The sequence below is a fragment of the Oculina patagonica genome, chromosome 8 (assembly GCF_052425735.1).
Source record: "Oculina patagonica isolate OP01 chromosome 8, crgOcupat, whole genome shotgun sequence".
Taxonomy (NCBI): Eukaryota; Metazoa; Cnidaria; class Anthozoa; order Scleractinia; family Oculinidae; genus Oculina; species Oculina patagonica.
Genome location: NC_135765.1, coordinates 26,767,607 through 26,777,204, shown reverse-complemented (window position 1 = coordinate 26,777,204; position 9,598 = coordinate 26,767,607). Strand labels below are relative to the sequence as shown.

General features: G+C 38.9%; 1 protein-coding gene across 1 annotated transcript in view; it reads right to left on the bottom strand.

Annotated features, from left to right (window-relative positions):
• The window catches only part of LOC144663689 (uncharacterized), a 116,337-nt gene that overhangs the window by 11,548 nt on the left and 95,191 nt on the right, over positions 1-9,598 (bottom strand). The gene's annotated exons all lie outside the window — the stretch shown is intronic.

Here is a 9,598-nt window from a genome sequence, read left to right as displayed (position 1 = left end):
CCAAACAAAAATTTGGTAAAGGGTTCTGCCCAGACAAGAACGCTCCTGACGAGTGACTTAAAATGTCTTTTCCTGGTCACGCAACAAGTCACGGGAGGGAAAGGAGGAGGGGGGGGGGGAGAGGTCTGTAGCCCCCCAAACAAATATTTGGTAAAGGGTTCTGCCCCCCCCCCCCCAAAAAAAAAAGAAATATATATTTTAGTGCCAGAAGTACCAGTAGTTGGTTTATCAATGCACAAATCTACTAACTCTGGGATCGTGTATGGCTGGATTGCATAACGTTAGGGTTAAACTCTTCTCCCCAAAACGCTCCTAGGAGAGGTCCGCGGCATCATTTTCCGTATATTTTTTCCCCTTTAACTTTAAAGAACAACCTAAAAAGCACTATGAAACAGGAATCAGAAAAACCCGTGTGTAGCGCATGTATATATGACAAAAAATAAAACAAAACTATTGTTAATGGGCTGAAATACAACCATGAAACAGGATCGTCTAAATAGCCTAGTTATGTATTGTCACAACTCTATTTTGTTACTGAGAAATCCAGCTTCTAAAGGCAAGTTCTCTTAAAATCGCTCCATCGTTTTCTTGCGATTGGGGCGATATAAAAACATTACACTTTCGATCGCTAACGTCTGCAGCGATTGGGGCGATCACGATCGCTTAGATCGCCCATGTTCATAGTTAATGGAAGAGGTCATTATTTATTTAAACCTGGTCTTCACTAGCGACGCAAACACAAGCACATGGATAACAGCTCTTATTTCACCGTGAAAACGGCTTCGGCTGAAGCAAAACAACAAGCGCATTGCTTTTTTTAGTGATGCTTGTGCTTGTGCTTGTGCTTGCGACCAGCACAAGCACAAGGATCAAAATCTGTCCTTTTTGCATGATCGCTCTTGTGCTTGCGTCACTAGTGAGAACTGGTTAAAGGATGCACACGCACGACTCAAAATGTGAAAGAATGGTATTTATTTCGTTCTATATACGACAAAACCTTGGGAAGCTTCTACAACCACGGTAAATGGAAACGAAAAATCAGGCGATTGCAAACTAATCTCGACAGCAACCTCAAAAGCGATCAATGATTACATGATCACCTCAAATTAACAAAAAATCTGAATACTACAGTTTTTAAAGTAAACTACTAAAAGTCTCAGCTACCGAACGGCTTTAGCGAAAGAACACAACCAGCGCAAACAACAAGCTTGCAATCGTGTTAAACAGGACTGGAGCAAGAGTTGAGACTCCAGCGAAAACACTAGTGGTCTTGGGCTTCACGGTAGTGGTCAGGACATCGTCATCCCCATCCCACCCGGGTCGTGCGGCATATCCTAGTGTCTTTCGCTGATCCTCCATCCATTTACGAATTAAAGTGGCTCGAAATAGGCAGTCAGTGCTCCAACGTCCAGTGTTTTACTTCCGGTCAGCTTCTCGAGAGCCTCGGGCCAAGGTTTGCTCTTACCCATCTTCAACATATCGCTACAAGACAAAATGGTATTCTTGATCATTATTTCTCCTGCTTTCATATGTTTAAAACGCAATTTTAGGCATGAGATACCCGCTGTTGCAAATGATAATGTTTGTAATTATAAATTTGCATTTCTCTTCGCTTTCTGAGCTTCGGGAGTAGAAATTTACTCGGTTCTGTCTTTTCCTCTCAGCACGGGTTTTGGCGCTAATGACACGTTATTTTGTGCATAGGTATGTCAAGTAATAGACCTTATTATTCAACACATGCGCGCGCTGCCCATATATGGTCAAAATGTGAACGTTATCTGTCATCCGTACATAACAGATATTTAACAATTATCCTGCGAAATCGCACGGAATATCGCCTGATACTTAGCCGACGAGGCCGTAGGCCGAGTTGGCTAAAATCAGACGATATTCCGCAAGATTGAGCAGGATAATTGTTTTATTATTCAACAAATTGTCAACGAAACACATTTTGCAGAAAGAAAAACTGTAATTATGCAACCTTTTACAAGATTTCGGACGAATCTTCGCAACCTACGTATATGGCAGGATATCTGTTATGTACGGATGACAGATAACGTTAACATTTTGACCATATATGGGCAGCGCGCGCATGTGTTGGATAATAAACTGCGATATACGTAGGTTGCGAAGATTCGTCCGAAATCTTGTAAAGCGCTGCATAATTACAGTTTTTCTATCTGCAAAATGTGTTTCGTTGACCATTTGTTGAATAATAAAACAATTATCCGTCTCAATCTTGCGGAATATCGTCTGATTTTAGCCAACTCGGCCAACGGCCTCGTCGGCTAAGTATCAGGCGATATCCCGCGCGATTTCGCAGGATAATTGTTAAATATTTGTATTCTCGGTATTGGACTGGAACTAGCTTGCAATGGAGGCCAATGCGGGTAATCTTTTCAAATGCAATTGACATGAAGCTTATTTTAATGATATCCCTCCGCATTAGGCCTCCATTGCAAGCTAGTTCCAGTCCAATACCGAGAATGCGAATATGGTCTATTCACTATGCCATTTCAAAGGGGCCTTTTATCTCTGTTTCAAATCTAGTTTTGTGCACCACTCGGCTTTTATAAAAATTGCCTTGCAAGACAGTGAACGTATGACATGTTGTTCACTAGGTCCCGTTTTCATACAGAGTGAAAGGCACCTCGGAAATGCCCCGCGGTGCATATAACACGTGACCTCGCGGAAACTGCACGTGCGAAACGTGATCCAGTGCGGAGTCAGACACGTGATATGATGGGGTGGGTGACACGTGATTCCGTAGAGTTTAGTCCTCCAAATGAATACTACAAAGTTTCTTTTTTTGGCATTCTATGCACACTTGGAGGGGAGACACAACTAGCTGTGATTCCAATAACTGTGTGCAGTGTGGCGTTACTTAGCTTTTTAGGTTTTAGTAAATGTCTCAGCAATATGCTTATTTCGATATATTAAAATTCAGCTTGGTAGGGAGGCATAGAGAACACTAACCAAAGATAATTTACAAGCATGTTTATTAATTTCTTTTGTTTGTATTGTTTTTGTTTATGCCTCGCTATCAAGCTGAATTTTAAAATGTAGTCATAATGATATAGTACAACACGACGTCAACTTGAATTTAGGGACGGACCATTAGAAAACTGATAGGGGGAGATTTTCGGCTTGCACGAATTTTTTCCACGCCCATTGCTTGTGCACGAATTTTTTTGCGGGTGTAACCCTCTGCTCTAATGTTTTTTAGACCTGATGCCAAGTATTGTTACTTTATACCATGCTTTATTTAAAACTAGCAATGGTATATTTCGATATATTGTAATTCCTGCGATTTGATTGGTTAACAGGCAATAGTATATGAGCTCATATACCAATGACCACAAATATGGTAGCCTGGTTGGCTATCTACCATCTCATATCGAACCAGCGCGAGTGGAATAATTGTTAATTATACAATTGTTGCTCTTTTGGTCATTTGCTAAATAGTTTAAATATTTCCCCCAAATATTTTTATTCATTGACTTGGTCCTGAAGGGACTGGTCTGTAGAAGACCTAAATGTAATAACTGACCTTAAATGTAATAAACGCCTAAATGTAATAACATTCGGCCTTAAATGTAATAAACTCCAAAGTGTGACAACATTTAACCCTATTCAGACCGAGCTTTTTTGACCTTCTCAGACCGGGGGTTCGCCCCCCCCCCCCCCGCCAACCCCCCCGTCCCCCCCACCCCTCCCAAGCTCAAGATAACTTCCAGAATATTTCACCAATCACAATGAAACTTACACAGTTACGTATATAAAAAGGAGTGTGTGTGGTCTCACAAGATAGCCAAATCGTGTTAAAGGTATTTTAACCATGATACGATAACAGCTATTTCAAATGCACCTTATGTGTCCTGGTGACATTGTCATCACGGCATCCGGTACCACCGTGATAGTTTTGTCTGGAATTGTCACGATTTGGACTGATAAATCGCTGGCGTCTTAATTTAGAAACAAAAATTCACGCTATTACCAACCTATCGAAACTGGCTTGTTAGAGAAGGAATTTAAGGTCATTGCCCTGAAATAGAACTGAACACAATTTTTAATCCAAACTTCGCCTACTGGTTTATTACTTTGAGGGAACTTAAATTTTGAAATAAAAAAGGGGGGTCACCAGATTCGTTTAGGAGCAGGAAGACCATGTATATTCCATATAATTCCTTTGTAATTCCTCTGCGAGTACTGGCAAAGTACACTTTTTTAGCGATGATTTATTTTTTAAACACATGAATTGATCTGTTTTCATTTTACAGAAAGAATTTGATCGCTACACCAAAAATATGAGAAAAAATTGATAGGTCACCACACTCGTTTAGGAGAAAGTGACAATTTACTTCTCTCGCGGACCAGGCCACATACAAAAAAAGCCGCCATTTTGTTGACGTTCGCGCGCGCGCGCACTAAATACGCGTAAAATTCTGCGCAGTAAGGATGCGCAATGCAATACAGGGCAATGACCTTAAAGGCTGAAATAAGGATTCATGCTTGCAGGGATTGTGTCTAGTTTCACGTGATTATCAGTTTAACTAAAGGACGAGTTGGTTTTCTATGGTGGGTGATTACCGTCATAATTAAACTTTGGATTATGTTACTTGTTATTGCATTTTGTTTTACAATAAGTTGCTTGTGTGTTTGAATTTTATGTTGGTTGTATCAATTTTCTGTCAGAATTAAGAAATTTTCGCCTAATCAAATTTTCGGTAACTCTAAACTTTCTAGTCATTTGAATTTTTCAGGTTGTGCCAGTTTTCGGGAACTATTCCAATTTCAGACTGTTTTCCAATGCTTTGCATCTCCGATTCGTTTTTCGTTTCTGGTGTATTTTTTGCCAGTAGTTCGAATTTTCGGACACATTCAATTTTCTGCTAGTAGTTCGAATTTTCGGACACATTCAATTTTCTGCTAGTTCCCGGCGCCATATTGGAATAGTAACCGCGCAGACATGATAGCGAGGCTACCGGTGACCCGTGGCTGAGCGTGAAGAGAGATTACAGTGAGGATTCGGCAATTAGCCCGTGTTTTTTCGCGCTTTTCGGAACATAAGCGAAAGTTTTGATTCTAATAATACTCCTTCGTCATCTTCTAAGATGAATGGAAAATATTGGGCCGCTTTTGGCTGTAAAAAAGGCGAGTAAACTTCTCAGGGGCTTAGTTTGCGAAACAAAACACAAGGAGATCCAGTGAAGAAATCGCATCCATGGTGTAATCTGATAAGACGCCAGCATGAGCATGGTGAGGACAATTTTCTTCGTCTTTAAAGCAATTTTTCTTTGTACTAATCATTACAAAAAAGGAAATATACACAGCTCTCCTGAGCAAGTCGTTGGGATCAGAAAAAAGGTTTTTAACATGCAATGTTTACAGAACTTTTGTTTTATACTTGCTTCTAATCATTGAAGTTGTTTGATAATACTTTATATCTAGGAAAGCCCTTCTGTTGACAAGTCTCCATTTAAATATATATCTCAATTCAGAAATTATTCCCAATTTTGCCTACGGTTTTTTTTTATTTCTGTATTTATTTTGAGTCTGATATAAGCTTATTGTATTTTGATAAGATTTAAAAGAAATAGATTATTGATAACAAAGAGTTGCTTTTAGGTAAAGTTGTAAGCTTAGTTTAAATCCGTTTTCAATATTGTCTCATAGGTGAAAACTATCCCAGTAAACATGGATTGTGAAATTATCACACAAGGAAGTCACTATTTAAAAGAAGGCACAGAGAAACATCTACTCAAGAAATAAAAATGCAAAAGAAAAGGGAAAACTTTTTTCTCATTAACCAGGAGTATTATTGCACCCTATTAAATCACCTGATGAAAAGTCTGATTGATCTGCAAAGAGAATAATGCATCATTGAATTTAAACTGGTTGAATTTCAGGCAAAGTTTGGTCTCAACCACATTACAGTCAGGGTAGTTTAATCGTCCATCAGTGATAACCCATCATTTTGGTATTATTTCTCCAGAAGAGGTTAAAAATCAACTTTTCTATCAGCTCTAGATGAGAGAATTTGGTCAAATTCAGGGAAAAATTTTAATTACTGTTACATCTCCTTTTGTGTACATGTGTATGTATTGACCTGGTAAAGTTTTGGGGCTGTTCATTCTTTGACAGTAAAGGGTTAACCACCCATAAATCTTTTACACTGAAACCAGAAAGTATGTCAATACTTTAAACACTTTCTGAATGTTTATTATCTCAAATGGGGAGCTATAAAATTTAAGGTCCTGCATGTAGTATTGAAAATATTTATGTAATGTTTAAGATGAATGTGTTGTTTAAATAAGACAGTAAAAAAAATAAAAATAAATAAAATCTTCATCATGAAGCTGGATGGAACTCTGCTAGATTAGCTGTAGTTCGGTGTCCATATGAAACTCTACCATCAATGGGGAATAGGAATTTCTTTTGTTGTAACCTCCAGGTCAATCTGTAAAAGGTAAGGTAAAGTCTGTGTCCGAGCCAAGTGGCTCATACAGCTGGAGCTTATCCCGGTTTCCGTAGCATTAAGCGACTAGGTCTACTCCCCCCTGGATGGAATGCCAGCAGTAAATTCGCTGTTACCCATTTATACACCTGGGTGGAGAGAGGCACTGAGAGTAAAGTGTCTTGGCCAAGAACACAACGCAGCTCCCCCACCAGGACTCGAACCCGGGCCGTTCGACTGGGAGTTGAGTGCGCTAACCATTGGCCACCGCGTCTCCCACACCAGGTCAATGTGTAGGGGTGGAATTTGTTTTGTCTGAGAATGTGGTGTTAAAAAAAAATTGAAAAAGCAAGCCTTTTCTCTCCAAAATAGTCAATAAAATTCCTTTAAGGCCAGAATAAGGCAAGGACAAAGAACAAATACAGTTGTCCCTGGACATGTAAAGTATAGCAATGATTTTATCATTCCCTCAGGCAATTTTTGTAAATATAACTTTAGACTTGCAAGCATTATTGTCAGTTACACATGGTCCACATTTTGTGCATCTCATAATAATAATCCTTACCATACTGTTTGGGTTGGTAATACTTTTTTATAGTAACAGGAACTGTTAAATGGCTTTTTGAAACACCTTGATTCAACACTGCAAATGATTTATTTCAAAACTTAGTAGCTGATGCAGTCATTTCAACTGAAAACATTTTTTATTCTTAAAAAATTGCCCTCTGCTTGTGTTATTTTCCATTTCTTGACTTGAATAGATGATTTTCTGAGCTTCTTTCAACTGGCAGACTCCTTTTAGAATGTTTCACAATCTATGTTGCTGGGATTTCTCTTTACCTATGAGATAATATTAAAACTTTATTTAAACCAAGCTTATAACTTTACCTAAAAGCAGCTCTAACCAATATAAAATAAACTGCCACACTCAGAAATAAAATAAAAAAGAAGTCTGCAAAATTGAGAATAATTCCTGATTTGGGATAACTATTTTACTGAAAACTTTCAAGAATTGGGCATTGTGTAATGTAAAGTATTATTAAACATCAACTTCAGTGATTGAGAGCAAGTAAACAAAAGTTCTGTAAACATTGCATGTTAAAAACCTTTCTTTCTGATCCCAACGACTTGCTCAGGAGAGCTGTGTATATTTCCTTTTTTGTAATGATTAGTACAAAGAAAAATTGCTTTAAAGACGAAGAAAATTGTCCTCACCATGCTCATGCTGGCGTCTTATCAGATTACACCATGGATGCGATTTCTTCACTGGATCTCCTTGTGTTTTGTTACGCAAACTACTGATAGCCCCTGAGAAGTTTACTCGCCTTTTTTACAGCCAAAAACGGCCCAATATTTTCCATTCATCTTAGAAGATGACGAAGGAGTATTATTAGAATCAAAACTTTCGCTTATGTTCCGAAAAGCGCGAAAAAACACGGGCTAATTGCCGAATCCTCACTGTAATCTCACTTCACGCTCAGCCACGGGTCACCGGTAGCCTCGCTATCATGTCTGCGCGGTTACTATTCCAATATGGCGCCGGGAACAAGCAGAAAATTGAATGTGTCCGAAAATTCGAACTACTAGCAGAAAATTGAATGTGTCCGAAAATTCGAACTACTGGCAAAAAATACACCAGAAACGAAAAACGAATCGGAGATGCAAAGCATTGGAAAACAGTCTGAAATTGGAATAGTTCCCGAAAACTGGCACAACCTGAAAAATTCAAATGACTAGAAAGTTTAGAGTTACCGAAAATTTGATTAGGCGAAAATTTCTTAATTCTGACAGAAAATTGATACAACCAACATAAAATTCAAACACACAAGCAACTTATTGTAAAACAAAATGCAATAACAAGTAACATAATCCAAAGTTTAATTATGACGGTAATCACCCACCATAGTTTTCAATGATGATGTTTGTGTAACGTTGTTTCATTTCAGTTTAATCCTATCCAGACCAGGGGGGGGGGGGGGGGGGCTTTTGAGGTACGCGGGCGGTGACTTTGAACTCTTATAACTTTTTTAAGATTCAAGCAAATGCTGCCAAACTTTTTGAGTTTTCCTAACATTTATCTTGCAATAATTTGGTAGGGTTGGATGATGTATCAGGAACTTGAAATCGCCATGGCAACGGCATTTTGACAGGCATGTTTTCCCAAATTTGTAATTTTGCGTGTTTCTGTCAATAACAATTAACTTTAATGAATTATTTTACATTTTTACGGGTTTAAAGCACATTTCTATTGATTTTGAGTACTTTGCAGTAATTTTGGGTGGTTTTCCGGCATTTTGGAAAAATTTTGAAATCCAAGATGGCGGATCCAAGATGGCGGCTGTTTTGGCGGATGTAGTTGTCACGTGATGTGACGTCACCATCCCACGTGACGTATACCAAATGAAAGATTTTCGGACATACAATACATAAGTTTCAATAAGTTTCATTGTAATTTCTTAAATATTCTGGAAGTTACCTAGGGGGGGGGGGGGTTGGTGTGGGGGGGGGGGGTTTGGTGGGGGGGAGTTGGTGGGGGGGGGCTGCCGAACCCCCCGGTCTGAGAAGGTCCAAAGAGCTCCGTCTGAATAGGGTTAAATGTTGTCACACTTTGGAGTTTATTACATTTAAGGCCAAATGTTATTACATTTAGGAGTTTATTACATTTAAGGTCAGTTATTACATTTAGGTCTTCAACATGGTCAATACGTACTGGGGGTGGGCTGGAGCAATTGGAAAAGTGGCAGCTTGAGAAAGCCCACCAAAAGCGATGCTATGATCACAAGACATCTAGGGGGTCCGGGGGCGTTTTATACCATGTTATACTGGTTAATTGTTTTCTTCATCCTATGCACTTGTATCTAAAAATAACTCTTTTTTGTGAAAAAGCCGTTTCACAGACACAGTATAGAAGTTACAAGTTCCAGGTAATGGCGGTTTCGCTTGCGCGCGCTTGTCGCGCGCCTTTATAATTACCCACAACAAAACCTCCAGCTACGCAAGACCACGCAAGCTTGTTCTTACTAATTTTCGCGCCTTTGACGAGTTCAAAATAATCGCGAAATCTAATACGCGCGAAAATTACTTTGCACGAAATTAAAACACAAGAAATAAATACCTTATTAAAAATCAAACAATAAAAAT